The following is an 18,585-nucleotide window of genomic DNA, read 5'->3' as shown; positions in this document are numbered from 1 at the left end:
AACCTAAATGTCCATCGGTAGATGAATGAATAAAGAAGATGTGGTATATATACACAATGGAATACTACTCAGCCATAAGAAGTGGAAAAATCCAACCATTTGCAGCAACATGGATGGAGCTGGAGAGTATTATGCTCAGTGAAATAAGCCAAGCGGAGAAAGAGAAATACCAAATGATTTCACTCATCTGAGGAGTATAGGAACAAAGGAAAAACTGAAGGAACAAAACAGCAGCGGAATTACAGAACCCAAAAATGGACTAACAGGTACGAAAGGGAAAGGAACTGGGGAGGATGGGTGGGCAGGGAGGGATAAGGGGTGGGGGGAAGAAGAATGGGGTATTAAGATTAGCATGCATGGGGGGAAGGGAGAAAGGGGAGGGTGGGCTGCACAACACAGAGAGGACAAGTAGTGACTCTACAACATTTTGCTAAGCTGATGGACAGTAACCGTAATGTGCTTGTTAGGGGGGACCTGATATAGGGGAGAGCATAGTAAACATAGTATTCTTCATGTAAGTGTAGATTAAAAATTAAAAAAAAAAAAAAAGAAAGAAAGAAAAGGGGGATTACTCCTTGATAGGATAAAACTATTGGTAAATCAAAGATCAACGCATGCTTTAAATATCCTTAATGTTGATCACTTAAAGGGTGTCAGATGATCAGCTATGGAGGTATTCTTTTCTGATAATATTCCTTTCTCTTAATAAAAAAAAAAAAAAAGCAGTTACTGTGTGCTGACCTCCCATGAGTTCTGCACGGTGTTATAGAGGGCATGTCAAAGTGTGGGCAAAGGGTCTGTTTGTTTCTATGCAGAAGATCAAGGCCTAGCTTGGATACCCAGAAAATGAACTAAGATATGATACGAGGAGGAGCTTCCGGCATCAGCAGTCTCTGGAGGACTCGTGCCGGGGGATGATCATCAAAAAGCCTCCACAGGGATCCGGACGATGCTGCAGTTGTGGCTGCATCCAGCCCACCGTCTCCTGGAGTTGCCATAGGAATGAGGAGGGAGATGTCTAGGCTGGCATTTGCATACAGTGAGACAACGAATTCGACCGGATCTGTACTGTTGGAACTCAACCAGGAGTTGGAAGGGGTGCAAGTTGTAGCACTCCAAATTCTCATGACTATAGACTATCTACGGTTAAAAGAACATATGGGATGTGAACAGATCCCAGAAATGGGCTGCTTTAATTTGTCTGATTTTTCTCAGACTGTTCAAGTACAGTTGGACAATATCCATCATATCATAGATAAAATTTCACAAATGCCTAGGGTGCCTAAATGGTTTTCTTGGCTTCACTGGAGATGGATGGTAATTTTAGATTTGCTTTGTTTATGTCACTGTATTCCTATTATGTTAATATGTGTATGCAAATTAGTAGTTTAAAACCTATACATACTTAAGGTACTCTACAAGAAGATATGTCAAAGAAATAATCAATCCTCCCATGTTTCCTTCCATATGCTACATCTATAGCTTTTCTTCTTCCTTCCTAATGACAACCCTTAAATAGAATTCGTGCCTCATATCGAATTTACCGAGTATCATAATTCCTCCAGGTGGTAAAGATACCTCGAGACAAGTGCTGGGCATAGAAGCCACAGGGCATAAATCTGCAAAGAAGGAAGTAAAAAGCTAACCTTTTCAAACAATATGGCTTCTCTCTCACTTACCAACTTTACATTTCCCTGTATGGCCCCGGAAGATGACTGGTTAGCCAGAGACGGGTAAGATTCCTCAAGGGAGGAACAACCTAAGACAGGCACAGTCGCAGGGGGGCCATCAGGTGAGAATTTGGGGATCAACAGAGGTGAGGCTCAGAACCTCACCCCCCCTGCTTTGAGAGAAATCTTCTGCATCCGTGGATGTCTTGCTGCCCTTGTCTAGCCTGGATTAATACTTAGTCCATAGGCACACACCTGATCATCTGATCATCTACATTTGCCCTCTTACAGCACTAAACTATGTTTTCTACCTTTATCTTGCATCTACCTACCACTTCAGCATTTTATTAAAAATAAAAATAATAATAATAATAAAGGGAGAAATGTGGATCAACATATAAATCAAGTACAAAAATCAAACGAATATTCATATTTGACCTGATTGTTTATAGGTCATAATGCGTGATCAAAACCGAAAGTTTCTGTGATGAATGCCCTTGTACTGTTCACCATGAAAGAATTTATTCACTATGTAAGATTTCATTCACCATGTCAGAACTTGTTCGTTATGCTTCAGAAGATTGGAGACTGACGAGAATTAGGCTTGAGATGGATTAATGATTGTACATTGAGCATTGACCCCCCCATACTGAATTTTATTGCTGTTAACAACCATTTGATCAATAAATATGAGAGATGCCCTCTCAAAAAAAAAAATGCAATCTTATCTTTAAGACAGGTTGCTTCCTGCCTTTTACTACGTTCTCTGTGGATGGGGTAATATACATTGCTTGATTAGGGGCTGTGGGAGGAAAAGCAGCATCTGGGCAAAGTGAAAGATAAACTGGGCCTTTTAGCAGTCTGAAGTAAATTTTACAATAGCCTTATTTAATTGACACAATGAAGACGTGGGCTATGTGGCGGTATTTTCTTATCTGGGGAATGTTTAAACATACATTTCAGTCCCCGTTAGTCCTGGCTTTTTAGTTTTAACTAATCTTCACTGAGGAATGCTTATACTCCTAATTTGGTATTTTACGTTAGAGAATTCATGTGAATCGGACTTTGCTGAATTGTTGAATATTTCCCAGTTTTGGTAGGGGTCTTTTTCCAGAGGCCCTCACGCTACTGACTACACCTACGGTCCCTGTCTCAGAATCTCTGTGGCTGGTTATAAACTACTCAGCTGCAGATTACAAACCGAAAACACAGAGAAATACGAATTTCTAAATACAAGAAAATGCCCTGACAGTTCCAAAGTAAAGAAACTTCATTCAAAGAAAACACACGGAGGTGCCTCGTGAAAAATTTTAATTCTAACGGCGCTGCGTATGGGCGGCCTCTGACCCGCCGAGGGTCACACTTGAACCTCAGCCCGTCCGGCCCGCGCCGTCGAGGACCCCGCCGAGAAAATCCACACAGGGCAAAACGCTTACCGGCCTCACGTCTGCGCGGCGCGGCCCGTCCCCTCCGCCTGCGGCCCCGTCCCGGGCGGACGCGTGTCGCTGGGTGGAGAGCAGCCACCCTCACCACCGGGGCCCGGAAGGAGGAGCAGCGGCTCCGGCGGGGGCCCCCTCTCCCCCCTCCCCGGAGCCTCCGCCGCTCGGACGTCTGCACCGAGCGCACCTGCTCCGCTCCCTCCCTTCCTAGGCGGCCCCTCCGGCGGAGCGCGCGAACTCCAGGCCCCCGGCCCCGGGAACCCACCACCCGCTTTGGCCGCTTCCCAGCCCCGCGGGCCACGAGCTGCCCGCCGAGCAACGTGCACGGTCGCCCCCACGTCCGGCTCCCCGACACCTTCACACGGAGGCAGTGGTCCCTGCGCCCCGTCGGGTTCCCGCTGTGCCCCGCGGCCACATACCTTCCAACCCGCACAGCTGTCGCTGTCGCCTTCACCCCTTAGTAGGGCACGATCTGGACCCTCCAACGAAGATGCGCGGCAGTGGGAGCCGCGTCTCCGCCGAGCTCTCTTAAGTCCGGCCAGGGCAGCGGCTCCAAGTCCGGGCTGATGATCACCACGCGCGGCGCTGCGGTCATGCTGACAGCCGCCCTCCGCCCGCTGCGGGAGAGCCAAGAGGCGAGTGCAGGCAGCGCCGAGATCCCAGCGGGCGCGAGGCGGAGATACGACGCTTGCAGCGAGGTCGCTGCCGCCCCCGAATGCGCGCCGAGAGGATGGAGCCGCCGAGTACGCTTAACATCTGGTCTCCGCGGACCCACTGCGCGGAAGGGATGGCGCGGGCCGCTCCTGCCCGGGCCGGCGAAACGAAACACGGAGGAGCTGGCAGGAACTGCTTCTCTCAGCGGCGCTCGGGACACTACTGTTGAATAAGCGGCGGCAGCGCCTGCAGCTACTGCGCAGCCGCCGGACTTAACGCTTTCTGCGCCCAATGGCTGCCCGTCCCCGACAGACGGCCCTCACAGCCAATGAGCGCGAGGCGCCACGGCGCAGGCCCGCCCCCGACCAATGGCAAAAGTTAGAAGATACAAAGTAGAAGGAAAAAAATTAAATCACAGGGCAAGTAAATGAAACAAACACTTTAAAAAAATGTAAAAGAACAATGAAACGAACAACTGATTCTTTGAAGACAAACAAAATGGGTAAACACTTACCTAGACTTATCAAGAAATAAAAAGGACAGGACTCAAAATCAGAAATAGAAATTTAAAGAGAAGTTACAAGTGACACCACTGAAATACAAAGGATTGAAGAGATAAGTATGTAAAATTATATGGCAATATATTTGACACGCTAGAAAAAAAGGTTAAGTTCCTAGACTCATGCAATGTTAAAACTTGTTCTGGAGAAAATAGAAATCTGAACAGACTAACAACTAGTAACCAAAACTCCACACAATCAAAAGTCCAAGATGTTTTCACAGGAGAATTTCACTCAAACATTGAAGTAAGAGTTAATACCTATCCTTCTCAAACTATTCCCAAAAATTGAAGAGGAAGGAAAGCCTACAAATTCATTTCTATGAGGCCAAAATCACAGTTACCAAAACAAGATTAGAACACTACCAAAAAAAAAAAAAAAAAAAAAAAAAAAAAGACAACAGAGGAGCTGAAGAGACAGTTCTCCAAAGAAGAAATTCAGATGGCCAACAGACACATGGAAAGATGCTCCACATCGCTTGCCATCAGAGAAATGCAAATTAAAACCACAATGAGATATCACCTCACACCAGTAAGGATCACTACCATCCAAAAGACAAACAACGAGAAATGTTGGCCAGGTTGTGGAGAAAGGGGAACCCTCCTACACTACTGGGGGTAATGTAAATTAGTTCAACCATTGTGGAAAGCAGTATGGGGGTTCCTCAAAAAGCACAAAATAGAAATAGCATTTGACCCAGGAATCCCACTTCTTGGAATTTACCCTAAGAATGCAGCAGCCCTGTTTGAAAAAGACAGATGCACCCCCTATGTTTATTGCTGCACTATTTACAATAGCCAAGAAGGAAGCAACCTAAGTGTCCATCAGTAGATGAATGGATAAAGAAGAGGTGGTACATATACACAATGTAATATTATTCAGTCATGAATGAAAACAAATCCTACCATTTGCAACAACATGGATGGAGCTAGAGGGTTTTATGCTCAGTGAAATAAGCCAGGCGGAGAAAGACAACTACCAAATGATTTCACTCCTATGTGGAATATAAGAACAAAGGAAAAACTGAAGGACAAAAGAGCAGCAGAATCACAGAACCCAAGAAAGGACTAAGTTACCAAAGGGAAAGGGACTGGGGAGGATGGGTGGGAAGGGAGGGAGAAGGGGGGCGGATTAGAAAGGGGCCTTACAACTAGCATGTATAATGTGGGGAATGTGGGGGGGGGACGCACAGGGAGGGCTGTGCAACACAGAGAAGACAGGGGGTGATTTTGAAGCATCTTACGGACAGTGACTAATTGGGTATGTGGGGGGGACTTGGTTAAGGGGGGAGTCTGGTAAACATAATGTTCCTCTCCTCATGTAACTGTAGATTAATGATACCAAAATAAATAAAATAAAGATTCTTACTTCTTGGCAAATAGTGAATCTGTGGCATCTTACTACACTGATGGACAGTGACTGCAATGGGGTATGAGGGGCCGGGACTAGATAATATGGGTGAATGAATGTATTAACCACATTGCTTTTTCATGTGAAACCTTCAGAGGAATGTGTATCAGTAATACCTTAGTAAAAAAAAAAAAAAAAAAAGTATCTTACTTGTTAACTTCCTGGCTGTTAAAATGCAATCTTATCTTTAAGATGAGATGCTTCCTGTCTTTTACTTTGTTGTTTGTCACTGGGCTTATTGCCATATTAGTTGCCCAGGTTATATAGTACTTGATTTGGGGCTGGAGGAGGCATCTGGGCAAAGTTAAAGATAAACTGGGCCTTTTAGCAGGCTAAAGTAAATTTTACAGTAGCCTCATTTAATTGACACAATGAAGACACGGGCTATGCTGAGCTACTTTCTTATCTGGGGGATGTTCAAACATTCCAGGCCGGGTTACTCCTGGCTTTTTAGTTTTAACTAATCTTCACTTAAGAATGCTTATACTCCTAGTTTGATATTTTACTTTAGAGAATTAATGTGACTCTGACTTTGCTGAATTCTTTAATATTTGCTAGTTTTGGTAGGGGTCTTTTTCCAGAGGCCCTCACGCTACTCTGACTACACCCACGGTCCGTGTCTCAGAATCTCTGTGGCTAGTTATAAATTACTCAGCTGCAGATTACAAACCGAAATGCCAGAAAAATATGAATTTCTAAATACAAGAAAATGCTCTGTCAGTTCCCAGATCAAAGTAAAGAAACTTCATTCCCAAATAAAACAGACGAGAGGTACCTCATGAAAAAAATGTTTTATTTTAAAGGCGCTGCCTCCGGGCGGCCTCTCCCCCGCCGCCCGTCACACCTGAACTTCAGTCGCCCGACCCTCGCCCTCGAGGCCCCCGCCGAGAAAATCCAAACACGACAAAACGCCCACCGGTCACCCCGTCTGCGCGCCGCGGGGCGGAGAGCTGCCGCGCTCCCCACCCGGGCCGGGACCGAGGAGCAGCGGCTCCGGCGAGCCCCTCCGCCCCTGCCCCTGCGAAATTCGCCGGCCGCTCGGACGTCCGCCCCGCGCGCACCTGCTCCGCTCCCTCCCATCCAGGGCGGCCCCTCCGGCGGAGCGCGCCGACTCCAGACCCACGGCCGGGCCCCGCGAGCCCACCACCCGCGTCGGCCGCTTCCCAGCCCCGCGGTCCACGCGCTGCCCGCCGAGCAACTCGCACGGCCGCCCCCTTGTCCGGTTTCCCCGTGCCCTCAGGCGGAGGCAGGGGTCCCGCCGCGCCCCGCGGCCAAGTACCTTCCAGCCCGCAGAGCCGTGGCTGTCGTCTTCACCCCTGAATCGGGGCCCGCTCTGGACCCTCCACCGCAGATCCGCGGAAGCGGGAGCCGCTTCTCAGCCGAGGTCTCTGAAGTCCGGCCGGGCCAGCGGCTCCAAGTCCGGGCCGATCGCCGCCCTCCGCCCGTCGCGGGAGAGCCGAGAAGGGACGAGTGCGGCGCCAGGGGCCCAGCGGGTGGGACGCGGCGATCCGAGGCTGGGGGGCGAGGTCGGGAGGAAGGCGCAGCCAAGCACAGAGCGGGCCCATCATCTGGTCTCCGTCGGCCCGCTGCGCAGACGGTGCGGCAGCTCGAAGCACGGAGGGCGTGGCGGCCGCTGGTGACCCTGCAGCGCTCAAGATGCTACTGATGCTTGAATAAAGGCGGCGGCGGCGCGGGCAGCTACTACTCCGCCCCAGGCTTACGCAATCTGCGCCCATTGGCTGCCCGTCCCCTACTGACGGCCTTCATGATCATGCTCGGTTTGCCTGCCAAATTAAATTCTGATTTTATTCTTTGAGAGATTGAAGGGTTTTAGATCAGGGGAAAGGATTCCATTTTTAAATGAGCACTCTGACCTCTCTTTGGAGACTGGATTCTTGGGGGCAAAGTGATAGCAGAAGGACTACTCAGAGGCTGCTACAGGCATCCACAGAAGATTTGATGGGGTGATGGACAAGGGCAGTTGAATGGGTATGCAGAGCTTAGACTGCAGAGATGTTTAGGAAGTAGGGTGGGTAGGACTTGGTGACTGGTGGGAGGGAGAAGGCAATCCTGCTATAACAGGAGTCCACAGACTGGGTGACTTAGTCAACAGAAACTTATTTTCATGGAGTTCTGGAGCTTAAGGACCAAGATCCACAAGCTGGCTGGGTTGGTCTTTCCCAAGGCCTCTCTCCTTGGCTTGCAGATGGCTGCCTCCTTGCTGCGCCTTCACATGGTCTTCTGTCTGCCATGCACATACCTGGTGTTTCTCCATAGGCCCCATCTTCTCATAAGGACATCTGTTGGAGTGGAGTAAAGCTCCACCCGAATAGCCTCATTTTTTTTTTGGTGTTATTAATGTACAATTACATGAGCAACATTATGGTTTCTACACTCCCACTATTATCAAGTCCCCACCACATAGTCCATTACAGTCACTGTCCATCAGTGCAGTAAGATGCTATAGAATCACTACTTGTCTTCTGCGTGTTATAGTGCCTTCCCCATGCCCCTCAGCCCCTAAATTATGTGTCTGAATAGTAATGTCCCTTTTCCCCCCTTACCCCATCCTCCCAGGTCCCTTTCCCTTTCGTAACTGTTAGTCCATTCTTGGGTTCTGTGAGCCTGCTGCTGTTTTGTTCCTTCAATTTTTGCTTTGTTCTTATACTCCACAGGTGACTAAAATCATCTGATACTTGTCTTTCTCCGCCTGGCTTATTTCACTGAGCATAATACCCTCTAGCTCCATCCATGTTGTTGCAAATGGTAGGATATGTTCCTTCTTATGGCTGAATAATATTCCATTGTGTATATGTACCACTTCTTCTTTATCCATTCATCTACTGATGGACACTTAGGTTGCTTCCTTCTTGGCTATTGTAAATAGTGCAGCAATAAACATAGGGGGTGCATCTGTCTTTTTTAAACAGGGCTGCTGCATTCTTAGGGTAAATTCCTAGAAGTGGAATTCCTGGGTCAAATGGTATTTCTATTTTGAGCATTCTGAGGAACCTCCATACTGCTTTCCACAATGGTTGAACTAATTTACATGCCCACCAGCAGTGTAGGAGGAGTCCCCTTTCTCCACAACCTCGCCAAACATTTGTGGTTGTTTGTCTTTTCGATGGTGGCGATCTTTACTGGTGTGAGGTGATATCTCATTGTGATTTTAATTTGCATTTCTCTGATGGCAAGCGATGTGGAGCATTTTTTCATGTCTCTGTTGGCTATCTGAAATTCTTCTTTAGAGAACTGTCTATTCTTCTCCTCTGCCCATTTTTAATTGGATTATTTGCTTTTTGTTTGTTGAGGTGTGTGAGCTCTTTATATATTTTGGATTTCAATCCTCTTTCAGATCTGTCATTTATGAATATATTCTCTCATACTGTAGGATACCTTTTTGTTCTATTGATGGTGTCCTTTGCTGTACAGAAGCTTTTTAGCTTGATATATTCCCACTTGTTCATTTTTGCTTTTGTTTCCCTTGCCCGGGGAGATATGTTCATGAAGAAGTCACTCATGTTTATGTCCATGAGATTGTTGCCTATGTTTTTTTCTAAGAGTTTTATGGTTTCATGACTTACATTCAGGTATTTGATCCATTTCAAATTTACTTTTGTGTATGGGGTTAGACAGTGATCCAGTATCATTCTCTTTCATGTAGCTGTCCAGTTTTACCAGCACCTCTGTTGAAGAGACTGTCATTTCCCTATTGTATGTCCACGGTTCCTTTATCATATATTAATTGACCATATGTGTTCGGGTTAATGTTTGGAGTTTCTATTCTGTTCCACTGGTCTGTGGCTCTGTTCTTGTGCCAGTACCAAATTGTCTTGATTACTGTGGCTTTGTAGTAGAGCTTGAAGTTGGGGAGCCGGGTCCCCCCCCCACTTTATTCTTCCTTCTCAGGATTGCTTTGGCTATTCGGGGTCTTTGGTGGTTCCATATGAATTTTTGAACTATTTGTTCTAGTTCATTGAAGAATGCTGTTGGTAATTTGGTAGGGATTGCATCGAATCTGTATAGTGCTTTGGGCAGGATGGCCATTTTGATGATATTAAATCTTCCTAGCCAGGAGCATGGGATGAGTTTCCATTCCTTACAGACCTCTTTAATTACTCTTAAGAGGGTCTTATAGTTTTCAGAGTATAGGTCTTTCACTTTCTTGGTTAGGTTTATTCCTAGGTATTTTATTCTTTTTGATGCTATTGTGAATGGAAGTGTTTTCCTGATTTCTCTTTCTGTTAGTTCATTGTTAGTGTATAGGAAAGCCACAGATTTCTGTGTGTTAATTTTGTATCCTGCAACTTTGCTGAATTCCAATATTAGTTCTAGCAGTTTTGGAGTGGAGTCGTTAGGGATTTTTATGTACAATCATGTCATCTGCAAATAGTGACAGTTTGACTTCTTCTTTACCGATCTGGATTCCTTGTATTTCTTTGTTTTGTCTAATTGCCGTGGCTAGGACCTCCAGTACTATGTTGAATAACAGTGGGGAGAGTGGGCAACCCTGTCTTGTTCCCGATCTCAGAGGAAAAGCTTTCAGCCTCTCACTGTTCAGTATGATGTTAGCTGTGGGTTTATCATATATGGCCTTTATTATGTTGAGGTACTTGCCCTCTATGCCCATTTTGTTGAGAGTTTTTATCGTGAATGGACGTTGAATTTTGTCGAATCTTTTTCAGCATCTATGGAGATGATCATGTGGTTTTTGTCCTTCTTTTTGAGGATGTGGTGGATGATGTTGATGGATTTTCGAATGCTGTACTATCCTTTGCTCCCTGGGATGAATCCCACTTGGTCATGGCATATGATCCTTTTGATGTATTTTTGAATTCACTTGGCTAATATTTTGTTGAGTAGTTTTGCATCTACGTTCATCAGGGATATTGGTCTGTAGTTTTCTTTTTTAGTGGGGTCTTTGCCTGGTTTTGATATTAGGGTGCTGTTGGCTTCATAGAATGAGTTTGGAAGTATTCCCTCCTCTTCTATCTTTTGGAAAACTTAAAGGAGAATGGGTATTATGTCTTCTCTGTATGTCTGATAAAATTCCGAGGTAAATCCATCTGGCCCTGGGGGTTTTGTTCTTGGGTAGTTTTTTGATTACTGATTCAATTACGTTGCTGGTAATTGGTCTGTTTAGATTTTCTGTTTCTTTCTGAGTCAGTCTTGGAAGGTTGTATTTTTCTAGGAAGTTGTCCATTTCTCCTAGGTTTTCCAGCTTGTTAGCATATAGGTTTTCATAGCATTCTCTAATAATTCTTTGTATTTCTGTGGGGTCCGTCGTGATATATCCTTTCACATTTCTGATTCTGTCGATGTCTGTTGACTCTCTTTTTCTCTTAATAAGTCTGGCTACAGGCTTATCTATTTTGTTTATTTTCTCGAAGAACCAGCTCTTGGTTTCATTGATTTTTTTCTATTGTTTTATTCTTCTCAATTTTATTTATTTCTTCTCTGATCTTTATTATGTCCCTCCATCTGCCGACCTTAGGCCTCATTTGTCCCGGCCCGCGGGATGAACGTGGAGTGTGCCGGAGGCGCCTGCAGAAATGAGACAAGCAAGAGACACAAAGAATGACCAGCAAGACAGGATGTCTGATCAAGCTGGCGAAGTTTATTGTTTACAGGCTCAATTTATACAAGTAGCAAGTGGGTCAGGAGATAATTGTACCTTAGGTGGCGCTGGCGGGGAGGTGTTTTCACACATCCTCAAGGTCTCCCTATTTTCAGAGTGAGGAGTCTTGGCTCATCTTCAAGGACAAGATATGTTTTTGTGAGCAGATAACTTCCAAGGACTGCACCGGTTGCTCTCAAGCTTGTGCTTTCCCATGCTGCGTTCAGACATGGGGGAAGGGACATAGCCCCGGCTCCCAACACTCATTTGTTCTTCTTTTTCCAATTTTGATAATTGTGACATTAGACTATTCATTTGGGATTGTTCTTCCTTCTTTAAATATGCCTGGATTGCTATGTACTTTCCTCTTAAGACTGCTTTTGCTGTGTCCCACAGAAGTTGGGGCTTTGTGTTGTTGTCATTTGTTTCCATATATTGCTGGATCTCCATGATAATTTGGTCGTTGATCCATTGATTATTTAGGAGCATGTTGTTAAACCTCCATGTGTTTGTGAGCCTTTTTGCTTTCTTTGTACAATTTATTTCTACTTTTATACCTTTGTGGTCTGAAAAGTTGGTTGGTAGGACTTCAATCTTTTTGAATTTACTGAGGCTCTTTTTGTGGCTGAGTATGTGGTCTATTCTGGAGAATGTTCCATGTGCACTTTAGAAGAATGTGTATCCTGTTGCTTTTGGATGTACAGTTCTATAGATGTCTATAAGGTCCATCTGTTCTAGTGTGTTTTTCAGTGCGTCTGTGTCCTTACTTATTTTCTGTCTGCTGCATCTGTCCTTTGGAGTGAGTGGTGTGTTAAAGTTTCCAAAAATGAATGGATTGCATTCTATTTCCTCCATTAATTCTGTTAGTATTTGTTTCACATATATTAGTGCTCCTGTATTGGGTGCATATATGTTTATAATGGTTATACCCTCTTTTTGGACAGAGCCCTTTAATATTATGTAGTGTCCTTCTTTATCTCTTGTTACTTTCTCTATTTTGAAGTCTATTTTCTCTGATACTAGTATTGAAACACTGCTTTTTTCTCCCTCTTGTTTGCATGAAATATCTTTTTCCATCCCTTGATTTTTTTTTTAATTTTTTTATTTTGGTATCATTTATCTACAATTACATGAAGAACATTATGTTTACTATGCTCCCCCTTCACCACATCCCCCCACATACCCCTCACAGTCACTGTCCATCAGTGTAGTAAGGTGTTGTAAAATCACTACTTGTCTGCTCTGTGTTGCAGAGCCCTCCCCTAAACCATTGTGGAAAGCAATATGGAGGTTTCTCAAAATGCTCAAAATAGAAATACCATTTGACCCAGGAATTCCACTTCTAGGAATTTCCCTAAGAATGCAGCACTCCAGTCTGAAAAAGACAGATGTACCCCTAAGTTTATCATCCCTTGACTTTTAATCTGTGCGTGTCTTTGGGTTTGAGGTGAGTCTTTTGTAAACAGCATATTGATGGGTCTTGCTTTTTTATCCATTCTATTACTCTGTGTCATTTGATTGGTGCATTCATTCCATTTACATTTAGGGTGATTATTGAAAGATATGTACTTACTGCCATTGCAGGATTTAGATTCATGGTTACCAAAGGTTCAAGGTTAGCTTCTTTACTACCTTACTGTTTGACTAAACTCGCTTATTGAGCTGTTATAAACACAGTCTGATGATTATTTCTCTCCCTTCTTATTCCTCCTCCTCCATTCTTCATATGTTGGGTGTTTTGTTCTGTGCTCTTTTTAGGAGTGCTCCCATCTAGAGCAGTCCCTGTAGGATGCCCTGTAGAGGTGGTTTGTGGGAAGCAAATTCCCTCAGCTTTTGCTTGTCTGGGAATTGTTTGATCCCTCTTTCATATTTAAATGATAATTGTGCTGGATACACTATCCTTTCTTCAAGGCCCTTCTGTTTCATTGCATTAAATATATCATACCATTCTCTTCTGGACTGTAAGGTTTCTGTTGAGAAGTCTGATGAGAGCCTGGTGGGTTTTCCTTTGTAGGTGACTTTTTTTCTCTCTCTGGCTGCCTTTAATACTCTTTTCTTGTCCTTGATCTTTGCCATTTTAATTATTATGTGTCTTGGTGTTGTCCTCTTTGGATCCCTTCTATCAGGAGTTCTGTGTGCTTCCGTAGTCTGAGCAACTATTTCCTCCCCCAGTTTGGGGAAGTTCTCAGCAATTATTTCTTCAAAGACCCTTTCTTTCCCTTTTTCTCTCTTCTTCTTCTTCTTCTGGTACCCCTATAATACGGGTATTGTTCCTTTTGGATTGGTCACACAGTTCTCTTAATATTGTTTCATTCCTGGAGATCCTTTTGTCTCTCTCTGCGTCACCTTCTATGCGCTCCTGCTGTCTGGTTTCTATTCCATCAATGGCCTCTTGCATCTTATCCATTGTGCTTATAAATGCTTCCAGAGATTATTTCATTTCTGTAATCTCCCTCCAGATGTCATCCCTTAGCTCTTGTATATTTCTCTGCAGCTCTGTCAGCATGTTTATGATTTTTATTTTGAATTCTTTTTCAGGGAGACTGGTTAGGTCTGTCTCTGCAGATCCTCTCTCAGGTGTTGTCTGAACTATCTTGGACTGGACTAAATTTTTTTTGCCTTTTCAAGGTGATAGTGGTGGCTGTAGGCAGGTTGCATGTGTGTCAGCTGGGAGAAGAAAGTCCTTTCCTGCTTGCTGGATGCCTTGCCCTTCTCTGCTGCCTGTGTCGGTTACCCGCACTCCTGCAGCAGCCACTGGGTTAATCCCCTAAGCTGCTGTGGGTGAGGTCTCTGTCAGAGCAATGTGGAGCCCTGCGGGGAGTGGCAGGCACACCAGGTGCACTCCTCTGTGATAGCGGTGCCCCTGCAGGGCCGCTGTGTGCCAGCAGCAGTCTTTGGATCTGGCCCAGGTGGCTGTGCATCGGGCTGGGATTCCGGTTAGTTGCTGGGAGTTCGGCTGCTCCCTCTAGCACTGCTGCAGGTGTGCACAGGCCTCTCCCACGCAGACCTCTACCAGGTTCCTCTGACGCCACTGCCACTGGCATGCTCAAGCTGCACCCAGGGTGTTCAGTTGCCACTGCTGTGGGCTCACATGAGCCTCTCCCAGTCCCCTGTGGCACTGACGGCGCACACGATCTGCTCCCGGTCCCTTCCAGCACCGCCACCCCTGGCGTGCGCTGCCATTCTCCCACTACTGGGCCAGTGTGTTGGGGTCTGCGCCAGTTGGAGGAATGACTGGCAGGCTGCTTAGTGCCGTCAGGGGCTTCAGAGCTGCACTGCCTCCCTGGGGTTTAGGGCACCTAAAGTTCCCCGGGATTCCCATCTGCTGGCTAGGTGTGCCGGGACGACTTTGTCCAGCTGTGGAGTCCCTGTCTCTTTAAGACTTGCAGAAAGCACTCGCTTTTCTTTTGTCTCAGAGGCGCCAGTTGCAGTGACCTGCCCACAGGTTTTGCTTTTCCATTTCTCTAATATCCAGCACCCCATGCACCTTGTGTTTGTGCTCCGGGCACAGATTTCTAGAGCTGGTTGTTTAGCAGTCCTGGCCTTTCACTGCCTCCCCGTTCCAACTCCTTTCTTCCTACTGGCTTCTGGGGTGGGAGAGTATTAGGGTCCCGCCTGGCCGTGGCTTGTATCTTACCCCTTTCATGTGATGTTGAGTTCTCGCAGATGTAAATGTATCCTGACTGTTGTACTGCATCCACTGGTGTCTCTTTTAGGAATAGTTGTATTTATTGTATTTTTATGAATATATATGTTTTGGGGAGGACATTTCCACTGAACTACTCACACCGCCATCTTCCCATGATCTCCGTTTGTGTAATTTAGATTGCATCTATCAGCACCCTGGAAAAACAACAGTGGTCTCTGTTTACAGGTAGCAGGTCAACAGTCTTACCTTGATGTACTAAATAAAATGAATTTCAGTGCACTTAAAATGAATGGGTGGAGGTCCTTTTAAGGTAGGGCTGTATTGGCGTTTGGTTGGTCTCAGACTGGCCAACGCAGACTGAGCCTAGCGTCTGGCCTGGTCAGCAGTGACAATTCCTATGTATCATTATAAAAGACTCCTTTATAAGCAGCTGGACAGATCAAGCTCAGAAGTTATCCCATGATTACATAGTTTGGATATTTGAATTTTTGAAATAAGGTCAGTTTCAGCCCACCTGTTAGGGGGGGCAAAACTGAGTGGCGAAGGATTGTGTGAGAGGGGACACCAAGTTGCCTGGGTATATTTGCAGTGTCTAATGTTTAACCCAGAACATTTCTCTCCAGGGAATTTCTGATGGCAGCCTAGGTGGCTTTTTGTTTTCCTCTCACCTTCTAGCAGTAAATGCAAACTTTCTGAGTTTCAGAGATTTATGAGCCTCCTTGTCCAACTTTGCTATTTCAAATATACTCCCTAATGTAACTGAGCTACCAACTCTTAGAAAATTTTGTAAAACAAGCCATTAATATTATCCAAGTTGCACTTTATAAACTTAATGCTCATTGATAAAATTCTGTATTCACGGAATGTTTTCCTAGAAGTGAAAAAATTTACACAATTTCCAGCACTACAAGTTTTGCATTAGCTAATATGAAATCTTTCACAGCTGGTTTTTAAAAGCTAGATTTTAAAAAGTGGTTTGAAATATCAATGTTTAAGTCATAGATGTAGCAAAGAGATTCTTTTAGTATGTCTTTTGCAAATATATGCAAATATATAGCTTATTTCTAACAAATGCTCAGTTGGCTAATATTTAATTTAGTCAAATAGTGTACAGAAATTGGATTAAATTACCTTTCTTCTAGCTCGCACTTCTACTACTCAGATTGCTATTCCCTTGTGTTATTCCTGTTTCAATTATTTTATCAATTATATTGATTAACTTGGTTCTTCTCACCTATCAGTCCATCTAAATGCATTTGCGTGGGTGTATATGTATGTGATGAAGTATGGGCAATGTGATCTGCCCTTCAGGATTTTCAGCATTATTACTTAGTGACTCTTACTTATTTCTAAACTCCCTTCCCTTCTTCAAGTCCCCTAATTCACTTGCTTATATACAACCATGTTGAAATTGTGGTTCCCCATCAGTTTGGGAATTCCCTGTGCTCTGTGTGACACGAGTCAAGTCAGCAGAGTGGTGTGCACTGGACTGGGTGTCAGGAGTTCCTGTCCAATGGTTATTGTAAATATGTTCATTCCTGGAAATAACAGCCTTCATTAGAGTATAGCTTGTGTGTCCCAGGCACCATGTGATTACTCTGAGCATATGGACAGAATTAGAAATCACAATGGCATTCTTTCTCTACCATTTTAGGTGCTCCTAAAGGATTACAGTAGATGGCTTTGTTTGTGGAATCTGGGAAAGGGGAGTCTGGAGGTGAATTGCTCTGTCTCTGCTCTTATTTTAGGCATGTTTTCATGTGGGAGGGTTTGGAGCTCAAGGAAATGTCACGAATCACAAATTTATGGCTCTTTTTGGTAAGAAAATATTAATATCACGCATTTTTTCATCAAAAAAGTTTTGAGCTTGGATTTATGTGCCAGGCTTCATGCTAATTGGGTTTACGGTGGTGAGGAAGCCAGACAAGGTCACAGCCTTTGTGAAGCTTGTGGTCTAGTGGGAAGGTAGGTGAATAAACAAGCCATCATAATGAAGCACGCTGTATAGGGGCAGTACAGTGGCACAGGTGCCCAAGGGGCAGCTCCCACAGCCTAGGGGAATCCCCAGAAGCTTCCTGGAAGAAGTGGCATTTGAGTGGAGATCTAGCGGGGATGAGTAGATTTCAGCCAGGCAGCTGGGGAGGAAGAGGGTTCCAGGCAAAGGCAGCAGCATGTGTGCATGTCTGCAGATGAGGGAGCGCATGGCACATTCACAGCCTTGCACAGATCCTGTTTGGCTGAAGCGTGGGAAAGCATTGGGATGCAAGAGGAGGATGGAGGCATCAGAAAGGGACCAAGGCTTTTAGGCGTTTTGACTTTCTCTGAAACCGATTGGAAGTTATGGAAGGGGTTTCAGCAGGGAATTGATATTATCACTCTTGCTGCTGCAGCAAGTTTGGTGGCCAGAAGACCACATGATGGGCATGAATGTGGTACTTGTGATGGGAGAGGCTGTGGAAATGGTAGAAGGATCAGCTTTGAGAGGCAGGACTTAGTGACCAGTGGATATGGGAATAATAATGAAGTGAGATTTACTGGATGATTCTTGAATTTCTGTCTTGGGCAGCTGGATTCACTGAGACAGGGAAAATGTTTGTTCTTAGGTAACAGCGGCAGAAATATTTTAAGTTTAACTGTGAACATGGAGTCAATCCAAATGCTGGAAGATGTCTGAAACCAAACCTCACCATGAGTGTGTGACTGTGAGTGTGTGAGTGTGCATGAGTGGTTATTTTTTACTGTGTGCTTAGTAGGGTTTAGGCACTTTACAAATACTACCTGATTTAATCTTCTCAACAACCTTATGAAGTAGGGATTGTTTTTATCCCATTTTACAGAGGAGGAAATTGGTGACTAAGTCATGGTCTTGTAAACCTCAGTCAGGAGGGACTGTGTGTTGGTATATTGTGAGTTAGTGCAGAGAGAAGCATTTTCTACTGAGCTGACAGAATTAAATGGAGATGATCATTGGATGTCTTCTTGTTCTTAAAAGGGCATTTTGAGGGTGAAGGGTTTTATTTATTTATGCTTTGATTTAATGATGATAGGAAGGAGAAGATATATAAAGGAAGACTAAAATTAGGAATTGAATCCAAAAAAGGGGCACCGTTTTCTTTCATTTTTCTTAATGTTCTTCTTTAACAAGCCGTCCTTGCCTAGAGTTATTTTAGTTGTATTTTCTATTGACCTTCTTTTTGCCTTTGCTAATATTCCCCATAGGACAGGCTGTTTCTGTTGAATGTTTCCAATACAGCACTTGAAGTGGCCTTTACGTGTCTGCTTATAAAAGGACTCTCACAGGAAACTAAAGATATTTTTACATGGAAATTTACTACAGAGTGCAAAGAGATTAGAGAAAGAGGTATTGAGCCAAGAATCATGAATTATTTATTTTTGTTTTCATGATGTTTACTGTCAAAAGGCCATTTTGTTTTTTTAGCATTTCTGACCAGATGGCTTGAGTAACATCTACCAAGTTACTAGGCAAACAAAGCAACTTTGTAGGATTGGAGGAAGGGAAGAGGGCATGCACCATGTGTTGGAGACCAACTGCAAACTGCATTGCCCCTCCCGCCCCGCAAGTATC

This window comes from Manis javanica, chromosome 16, assembly GCF_040802235.1.
Source record: "Manis javanica isolate MJ-LG chromosome 16, MJ_LKY, whole genome shotgun sequence".
Classification (NCBI taxonomy): Eukaryota; Metazoa; Chordata; class Mammalia; order Pholidota; family Manidae; genus Manis; species Manis javanica.
This window is presented reverse-complemented; position numbering follows the sequence as displayed.